A 10893-nucleotide genomic window follows, 5' to 3' on the forward strand; every position below is an offset into this window, starting at 1 on the left:
GCTCGATGGCTTCAAGTAAAGGCACATTAATACACAACTGATTCAGAACATCAACGAATTTCTTGAACTTGATGCCATCATCATGCTTCTTCAATCATTGAGGGAATGGTGTTGGAGGTGTCACATTGTCTGCTGTTGTTGCTGAAGAATTTCTGGCCTATGTAATGAATTTATCATTATTTGATCGCTGCTCTGCAGTTCTTTCCTTTTTGTCAGGTGCTTCTTCTAGTTCAACATTTTCAGCTCGATCCTAAGGTTGCGTTTTGCCATGGCAAAAACTGTTTGAGTTTTCTCCCCCAAATTTGTCATCATGGTTGATCTATTTTCCACTCCTTAGTGTAAGTACATTGCATTGTTCCTTCCCATGATGCTTGGTGATCTTCGTATCACTAGGAAGATTTCCTTGTGGGACAGAATGTAGTGTTGTGGCAATTTTTCCCACTTGGTTCTCCAGTGCTCTTAGGGATGAAATGTGGCTTTGTAAAAGTGGTTATTGGCTTTGTAACAGATTTCCTTGATTTTTAATTGTTGCAGAATGTTCATGCATCAAGGTCTTTGTGGAAGCCATGAAATCTTTCGTCAAATCCATAAATCTCTGTAATGATAACTCCAAGGAATTAGTATTAGAAGAAGAAGCTATACCTTTATTGTTTAGCCAGGACTACTGATGATGTTGATTTTGAAAATGTTGATGGTCAGAATTATTTTGTTGTGGCCTGTAATTTCCTACTTGATTGTTGTTTCCTTGATGACTCCATGAGAAATTTGGGTGTTGTCTCCAACCAGGATTGTATGTGTTTGAATATGGGTTGTTTTTGCTTCGATTGTATTGCCCACGAAATTGGTTGGCTCATGGTTTTTTCGGGCATTATGCATGCATTATTGGCCACCTTGACTTCTCTTACCTCATAGGACGTTGCAAATTTCTCAACATGTTGGTTATGGCAGAAATTTGAGTGGCTACAGAATCCTTACCCTCTAATTCATATACTCCATGTTTTTCTTTGGTTCCCAATCTTGTATTTGGAAATTAATAATCATTATTTACTATCTTGTCGAGGATGTCAAAAGCTTCCTCGGGTGATTTGTCCAGTAAGGTGCCATTTGCTGAGGCATCTAGCATCATTCGAGTTGGTGCATTGACTCCGTTGTAAAACATTACCACTTGCATCTACTTGTGAAAGCCATGGTTAACACATTTGCGAAGTAGGTTTTTGTACCTATCCCACATTCGTACATTGATTCATCATCTCCTTGGCGAAAACTAGCAATGTCATTACAAAGCTGTGTATTTATATTGGGTGGATTGTATCGCAGTAAAAAGCTCTTGCATAATCTGACCATGACTCCATTGAGCCGAAAGGAACTCCGCTAAGCCAAGCTATTGCTCTATCGCATAGGGAATAAGGGAAAAGTTTTAGTTTTAACACATTTTCATGTACTCCTTGTTGTCGAAACGAGTTGCATACTTCAAGGAAAACACAAACATGCTGTCTAGCATCCTCATTGGGTGAACCACCAAATTATCCGATAGAGTTTAGCGTGTTAAACTCACCGGTTTGAGTTCGAAGTGAGTGGCTTGTATCTCAGGTGCCACTATGTTTGGATTAAGATCATCGAGAATCGGGTTCAAATGATCTCGTATTGCTCTTGGCCTTACAACTTGAAGATTGATAGCTACATCAGGTCCTAAATCTCGCATGTTGTGTTGCATTTGGAGTTAGTTTGATTGTTCTCTGGTTTTTTGGGCGCGCAACCTTTGTCTGAGTGATTGCTTAACTTTAGGGTCATATGGTTCCAAATTCTTACTAGAAGATCTCAGGGTCATGCAATAATAAAACCTACAAAAGAAAATAGTAACTACGTTAGACTAAATAAATAAAATGTGACAAAGATAACTTGTTATGGCTAAAAAACAAATCGTCAATTGCCAATCCCCGACAACGGCGCCAAAAACTTGATCGCTTGTAAATTATGTTAAGGCAAGCAAATATGTGCAAGTATACACAATCGATTCAAGTAATATAGAGTAGTATCGTCTCCACAGGGATTGGTAGAGAAATATATTTTTGCCACAACTAAAACTAATGTCACAAACTAAGTCCTACTAAGTTGTCAACTTAAGAACTAATATTAATAAAACAAAGAGGCGATTTAATGAGTGCAAGAAAGTTTTGGTCTAGACAAAATAAATATACATAATACTAAAGTAAATAAAACAAGTTAAGTGTTGATTTAAATCGAATGCAAACATCCTCACATAATCAGACATATCACATAGCACCGATGCTAAACCCTTGCATTGTCAACAATTATTTTAAGTCTCGAATGAATTATTATGACTCGCTCAAGCTGCCTGACAGGATTACTAGGTATTCTTAGACGGTTGCTATGGCAATACTCCTCAACGTTAACTTAATCCGTTGTTGTAGCAATACCTCTCAGCATAAACTATAGGTATTGTCTATCCTACTCTAGCATCTATCCCTTTTAGTCGATTGAAAAAACTCCTTATCTCTAAGGTAGACAAGTTAGAACTTCACCATCCCAGATTCATTCTATTGCTTACGCACATCTATCTTATTATCTCAAATATAATAATCACTATCTAGACAAAAGGCTATCTCTCGATGCTCTTACAATGCCCATACATGTTTTACCAAAATCACAGGCGATCTCTCGATGCTCTTACAGTGTTAAGGAAAAATATTTAAACAGTAAGCAAAACATAATTCATCATTCATAAAACATAAAAATATTGTTCTGGCAACACAAAGTTTAACACCAAGTAAGACATTCATGGTACTATCAAGATCACCCAAAATTAAACATTTAGTTCAACCACAAATAGATAAAGAGTTAAAAACAAAGGAATAACGACTCCCAAAACCAGGGGCTCTGTCGCAACGATTCTGATCAGCATTACGCCTGCCTTGGTGATCACCCTCTCTCGAGGCCTGATCACTGCTCTGCTAATGTTTGGTTATGGAGGACACCAAGGAAGGTCGGTGGGTAGACAGTAAAGAGCACTGCAGTTGCTTGTTCGCGCCTTGGGTAAAGTTATTCTCTCTTCTTCATTTCCTCTCTCTTTGGTAGCTACGCTGGTTATTGAAAAATCTCCTAGGGCTTTGCATGCTTTTGGAGTTTCCTTAAATAATCATTGTCAAATAAATATCCAGACTTAAAAGGAAAGGCGATTGTTAGAATAACTAAGGCTTGCTTGCACGAAGTAGGTCATCCATCTGGCTTGTGACATAGGCGGTTTCGTCACACTTGCTTCAACTTCTTTAGATAAACCTTGCCTCTGTGAGATAAATATGCTCCTCACGTTCTCATCTGTTCTGTTAGCCTTTGAAAATTTATGTTATCATGACTGAAATGTTCTTCCCCTGTAAGTTTCCTGCACAAACACAATCCAAACAACCCTTTCTCCCAGCAGCATCAGTCAAACCAAATAAATCTAGCCTAAGAAAAATTTATCCACCATAAGCTAATGTAACTTATATGCAACTAAATGCAACTAAAATGCTATGCATACTTTGTTTAGATGAGTAATAACTTAAGTGAAAAGACTAGAAATTAAGCATTTTTACGGAGTTATCATGAATCAAATGATTATGAGTTTGTATGAGAATAGATGTTAAGTTTTAGGAACTTGATAGAGTTACCATTTGAAGGTAAATTTGCGAAAGTGGATTGTCTACCTATTCTATGCTACAATGAAGTAATGCTTAGATTTAGATTGACTCTCGAGGACTTGAAAAGTGTCAAGTTCGTAATGAAAAAAGTAAATTTGTTTACTAGTGTAATTTTTAGCATTAATTGCTATGAAGTTATTGCTACAAAATTGTCAAGTATTCTTATTAAATGATGTGAATATTTCCAATTGATCTAAAAAAGTTACATGGATTACCTCCAGAAGGAAATAAGAATTTTAAAATAAAGGTATTCTATTCAACTTGATCTCGAGTGTGATGATAGCGGTAAACCCTATAGGTAACGGGGCAAGTGTGAGTTAAACATGAAGTAAATATCCGATAAAGATTCAAGGGGTTATGTTCCCGGTGAATCTGATGGAATATCATTTGACAAGTATGAGATCATATTGGGTATGGATTGGTGTCTCTGCCTTATTATTGGGTGTTGTCTTAAGAAGCGATTACTTCAAAAAGATATGGAGAATTTGGAAATCATAGTTATTGGAAGAAAAGTAAAATCATCGCCCAATGTGATAACAACAATGATTACAAAGAAGTATATTAGAAAGTTGTATAGTTTTCTATTTAGTGTGGTAGATACTTAAGTATTTAAAGTAAGATTTATGATATTCCCACAACTTGGGAATTTAAAGATATCTTTTCAAATGAATTACCTAAGTTACCTCCATATCGAAATGTGGAATTCAAGATTGATGGTTAACAGGTTATTGAGCATATTTCTATGGGTTCGTATCGAATGGTTTTGATCGAGTTAAAAGAACTAGAGGCTCAATTAAAGAGTTGATTGCTCAAGATTTCTTCAGATCGAGTATTTCACCTTGGGAAGTATTTGTGCTATTGGATAAAAGAAAGATGAATATATGTAGTTGAATAGATTATCGACAATCAAAGGAGGTAACAATAAAAATAACAAGTATCATCTTTTGAGGATTGATGATATTTTGGTGTATTAAAAGTCAAGAGAGGAGCCTGATGCTCATTTTGTATTGTTCTACAGACTCTTCGAGAGAAGAAGTTATATGCCAAACTATCCAAATGTGAATTTTGGTTAGAAAAGGTTGCTTTTCTTGACCTTATAATCTCCTCAGAAGGCATAAGAGTAGATTCCAAAAAGATTCATGCTATAGTAGATTGATGGCTCAATGAATATTCCTGAAGTTCAGAGTTTATTGGGGCTTGTTGGTTATTGTCGAAGGTTCATGAAGAACTTTTCGATGTTAGCTTCACTGCTAACCAATTTTTAAGGAAAATATGTGTCTTTTTTGGACGGAGAAGTGTCAAGAAAGGTTTGAAATGCTAAAGAGGATTTTAATAAAGACACCAATGCTATACAATTTGAGTTGGGTAAAGATTGTGTGGTTTTTAGTGATGCATCTCATAACAGCCTAGGATGTGTGCTTATACGAAAAGGTAAAGTTACAGCCTATGCCTTGATAAAGTTAAACACTCATAAGAGGAATTACTTTACGATTGATTTTGAGTTGGTAGCAGTCTTGTTTGCTTTAAAGATTTGACGCCATTATCTATATAGTGAGCGGTGCTATGATTATACAAATCACAAAAGCATGAAGTATTTGTTAACTTAAAAAAGACCTAAACTTGAGAATAAAAAAGATGAATAGAGCTTTTAAAGGATTATGGCGTGATCATTGATTTTCATCCAGGAAAGGAAAATGTTGTTACAAATACACGTAGTTCAAAAAATTTTACAGTTATGAGTTATAGATGTACGACTAGTGCTGAAAGAAATGGAACTATGGTTAAATTAAAACAGAAATCTAATGTTTTTAGATTGTAAAAGATAATTACAAAGGAAGGATGAAAATTTCTTGGTAATAATTCTACAAGTAGAAAATGACGTGATTAAGGACTTTTGAGGTCAGGTCCCATGGATGTTTGTACTATCGTAGGAGACTTTGTATTTTTTACGATGAAGATCTAAAGAAAGATTATTTTTGGGGCATTAAGTTAGTTGACTATGCATTCAGTTAGAAACAAAAAAACCAAGTTTTAAAGAGTCGATTTGGTGGTCTGGTTTGAAAAGAACCATCTTGGAAATTGTGGCAAAGTGTCTGTCGTACAATTAGAGGAAAGATGATCATAAATTATCTTCTGAATTATTTCATGATCACAATTCATGAATGGAAAGGGAAAACGAGTCATTGTGGGATTTGTACAAGGCTACCTTTGAAACCTAGCAAGAAAGACTCAATATAGGTGATGGTTGATAGATTTACCAAGACAACTTACTTCATTTTCATACGAACATATTATTCGATGGATAAATATGAGTATGCATATAAGGGATAGTTCGGCTGCATGGTTCCATTATCGATTATATCCAAAAGAGATCCAAGATTCTCTTCAAGATTTTGGAATTTCTTGCATAAAGCTTTGGGTACTCGATTGAATTTCAGTACAGTCTTTTATCCGCAGACAAATGTTTAGTCGGAGTGTATACAGATATTGGAAATATATAGTGACATGTGTGATTGATTTCAGAGATCATGGGAAAAATATTTGCCTTTATAGAAATTGTCTACAACAACAATTATCAATTAAACATCAAGATGATTCCTCTAGTTAAGTGCATTTGGTAAAAGCATAAAGTCTTAAAATTCGAGGATTAATTTTCTTAAAGGGGAGAATTGCAATATCCCAAACATCGGTTAGAGACTATATTGAAAGGATTAAAATTTTAGAGGATTAAATTAATAAATGGTAAAGTATAAGAAATGATTTAATTAAGACCAATTAGTAAAATGGAAGAATGAAAGGGCATTTTGGTCCTTTAGATGGAAATGGATTTAAATTCATTTTATTAGGGTATTTAAGAAAGAAAAGGGGAAAAGTTAAAAGCTAAGTTACTTTTCTTCTGCTCCTTTTTCCCCGTTGTCCGTGCTATCCCCATAGCTAAAGGTAAGTTTTCTTCAAGTTGTTTTTCGTTTAGTTTATGGACTGGTTTTGAAACCTTAAGTATATAGAGGTTTAAGGAGAGTTCAAGGATGATTAAAACCAAGTAATTAGTGAATTATTTGAGATTGAAGAAATGGGTTTTTGAATGATATGATGAAATAGTTTTTTATTGAGGTTTACAAGTATATTTGACTTGTCAAAGAAGTAAATAAAGATTCTAAGCCTTGGATGTGGTTAAAAACATGTTGGAAAAAGTAGTGATTCTTGGGTTGGAGTGTTATATAGAGAAATTGGGATGTTTTAGAAGATTAATGAATGAAAGTTAGTTTGGTTAAATAGTGATGAGTTTAATAGTATTATTGGAGGTAAAGTAAGAGAATTTAATGAAATTGGGTAAAAATCGAGCTAAAATGGAAAAATATGGGTAAGGGTTCAGTACTAGAATAACAGTACCGATTATAGGTTTAAATTTTGGGAATAATGAATAGTATCGATATGGATAATTAGTATCAATACTAAGAAGATGTATCAATACAAAGAGGAATGTATCAATACAAAGAGGAATGTATCGATACCATGGATTCCATAATGCATAATGGTATCGATACTAAAGGGGTATCGGTACCATAATATAGAAGTATCGATATCATACAAGGGTACCGATACTATTGAGCCTGAAATGTTTTAGATAGGATAAATTTTAATAGAAATTGAATATAATAGTACTTTAAGTATTATTAAGTATAAATGTTAGAGAGTCTACTAACATTTGTATGGGATGTGTAATAATGATGCTTGTGTAGATCATACCAAGCTCCAGAGTCAAGAAAGAAAAAGGGAAAGGATAAAATTGCGGAATAGTCATACATAGAATAACAGTACCGATATTATAGGTTTAAATTTTGGGAAATAAGATGAATAATATCGATATGGATGTAATTAGTATCAATACTAAGAAGAATGTATCAATACAAAGAGGAATGTATCGATACCATGGATTCCATAATGCATAAATGGTATCGATACTGAAGGGAGTATCGGTACCATAGTATAGAAGTATCGATATCATACAAGGGGTACCGATACTATTGAGCCTTAAATGTTTAGATGGATAAATTTAATAGAAATTGAATATAATAGTACTTTTAAGTATTATTAAAGAACAAATGTTAGAGAGTCTACTAACATTTGTATGGGATGTGTAATAATGGATGCTTGTGTAGATCATAACCAAGCTCCAGAGTCAAGCAAGAAAAAGAGAAAGGATAAAATTACGGAATAGTCAGACATCATTGCAGTATACCAGGTGAGTACATTTATTATGTACATTACGAGTTATAGTTGCATGTGGTTAAATGCCTATGTTGCATTGTTATATCAGTACTATGTGTACTATCGCCACTAAGTGTGCAATCTACGAAATTCATAATAAGTTTATAAACGACCGTATCAGCACTAAGTGTGAAACCCACGAAATTCATAATAAGTTTATGAACGACCGTATCGACACTAAGTGTGCACCCCACGGAATTCATAATAAGTTTATGAACAACCGGTCAGTAAGTGTGCAACCCACAGAATTCATAATATGTTTATGAATGACCGTATCGCCACTAATTGTGCAACCCACGAAATTCATAATAAGTTTATGAATGACCGTATCGGTACTAAGTGTACAACCCACAAAATTCATAATAAGTTTATGAACGACAGTATCGCCACTAAGTGTGCAACCCACGAAATTCATATTAAGTTTATGAATGACCGTATCGACACTAAGTGTGCAGCTCATGAAGTTCATAATAACTTTATGAACGACCGTATTGGCACTAAGGGTGCAATCCACAGAATTCACAATGAGTTTGTGAATGATCATATCGACACTATATGTGCACCCGAAGGATTTCAAAATGAGTTTTTGCATTTCCATATTGGTACTCTGGTTCAAATTCATGTACCATGCATTCATTCAACCTATATTGGGAATTAAAAGATAAGTTAGATAAATACTGATTGATATGTATGCTGGGCATAAATATGTTTTCGATGTTATGTGAAAGAAACTTAGTTTACCAAGCCAACTTTATGTATTATTATGATTTATACGAGTTAATTCATTTTTATATTTATGATATACTTATGTTTTGATTTCACTTCGGGTCTGTTTGTTTGCCTGTAATTGGTTTTCCGGAAAATGAATTACTGGAATTTGAATTACTGGAAAATGAATTACTGGAATTTGAATTACTGAAAAATGAATTACTGGAATTTGAATTATGGAAAATGAATTACATTTCTGGAAAATGAATTACATTTCTGGAAAATGAATACATTTCTGGAAAACATCTGGAAACGTTTTATGATGTTTGGAAGATATTATTTAAACATTTTTTCCACTAGTTGAAGAGTTTTTTAAAAATTTACATATATTAAATATAATAAATATATTATTTCTCATAAAACTTAATATTATTATTTAAAATATTAAAATAATTATTTATTATTAAATATTTTTTAATTTATTAATAAAAATATTAATATTGATATTTTAGTGAAATAAAATATTATAAATTATAGTAATTATTATTAAAGTAATAGTGTTATATTATATTTTAAAATATTAATTAGTATTTTAAATATCTTTACTAAATATATTTAAATATATAAATAATATTATTCATTATGAATATATAAAAATTATTATATATTATTAAAATAAAAATCTAATATCTTATACTATTATAATATAATTAGATTATTAAACTAAAAATATAATATATTATTATAATATTTATAAATATATTTTAAATATTTTAATAATTAATATTTTGAGAAAATGATATTAAATATTTTATTACTATTAAATTCATAAAATAAAAATATTTTGAGTATTTTTGCTTTGAAGTGAAAAGTTCGGAAAATGACTTACGGAGAATGAATCCATAAGTCATTTTACAGAAAACACAAAGGAAATTTTTTTACTAGGAAAATGAATTACGTTCTGGAAAACGAATTACGTTCTGGAAAACGAATTACGTTCTGGAAAACGAATTACGTGAAACAAACACGGGAAAGCATTTTCCGGAAAACGAATTACATGAAACAAACACGGGAAAACATTTTTCGGAAAACGAATTACATGAAACAAACACGAGATTTTGGGGAAAACAAATTCCGTAATTGGTTTTACGACAAACAATCACACCCTTCATTATTATTATGCATCACTAAGTGAATACTTAACGTGTGATTGACTTTCAAATATAGGTAAAAGCCAGGATTAAATGTAGAGCACAGAGCAACTCCAAATATAAAGGAATATACTACAATGTCAATAAGACATCCTATGATGAAATTTTAACTCAATTTAGTGGCATGTAATTATGAATCTCCTTTTAGCTCTATTTAAAGAGTTTGGAAACTGGTTTATAATAGATTAACTGAATCGTCTTATGCTGATTTTAAATGTGGATGATATGAGCTAGTATTAATAATCGGAGTAGACGTGTTTAATATATATATAATTGAAAAATGTCTTATAAACTATATTATTAATTTGGTTTATCTAAAGAAAATGCAATTTTACTGATTTTTCAAGTACCGAAAATGTTTTAAAAGTCATGTGACATCTATGACTCGTGTACGAAAACATATAAAGGAAATGGGTGTTACACATCCATTCTAAAAAACCTTAGTGTAATATGCATATTTGTGTTTGTTCGTACTAATGTGTGTATTTGTGGATTTTAGATTCCTATATTAGATAGTTTGAAATGAGTGAGATGGATGCTAGTTTGGTAAAGGTAGGGAAGTTTCTCCTCACACACTCACTATATTTGCATAATATAAACTGTATACCCAGGTTGTCCCTTTTAACTGGAGGTGAAAGTGACACATTAGTAGGATATGTTTTCTCGTGCAGGCCTCGCGACTAGCCTTCAAGTTCCACACGTTATGTTCTCGTGAGATATGTTTCTCCATGTGGACATAAGGGAGTTCATCCTCTTGAACATAACTTGATCCATATGAACCTGTAATGGGTTTAGGATCAAGGGCCTAGAAAGCCCAAGGAGGCACCAACAAGGATAATTCGAGTACCTTTAACTTTAGAGGTAAAACCATGCATGTAAGTGAATCATATAAATCTACTCGATCAAAACCATGTCGAACCCATAGGGAATTATTGAACAAGTGTACACAAAAGAGAAACCAACCTCTATCCATTACTTCTATTTTTACAAGTAAAAATCATGTGAAC

This window comes from Hibiscus syriacus, unplaced genomic scaffold (assembly GCF_006381635.1).
Source record: "Hibiscus syriacus cultivar Baekdansim isolate YM2019G1 unplaced genomic scaffold, ASM638163v2 tig00111847_pilon, whole genome shotgun sequence".
Classification (NCBI taxonomy): domain Eukaryota; kingdom Viridiplantae; phylum Streptophyta; class Magnoliopsida; order Malvales; family Malvaceae; genus Hibiscus; species Hibiscus syriacus.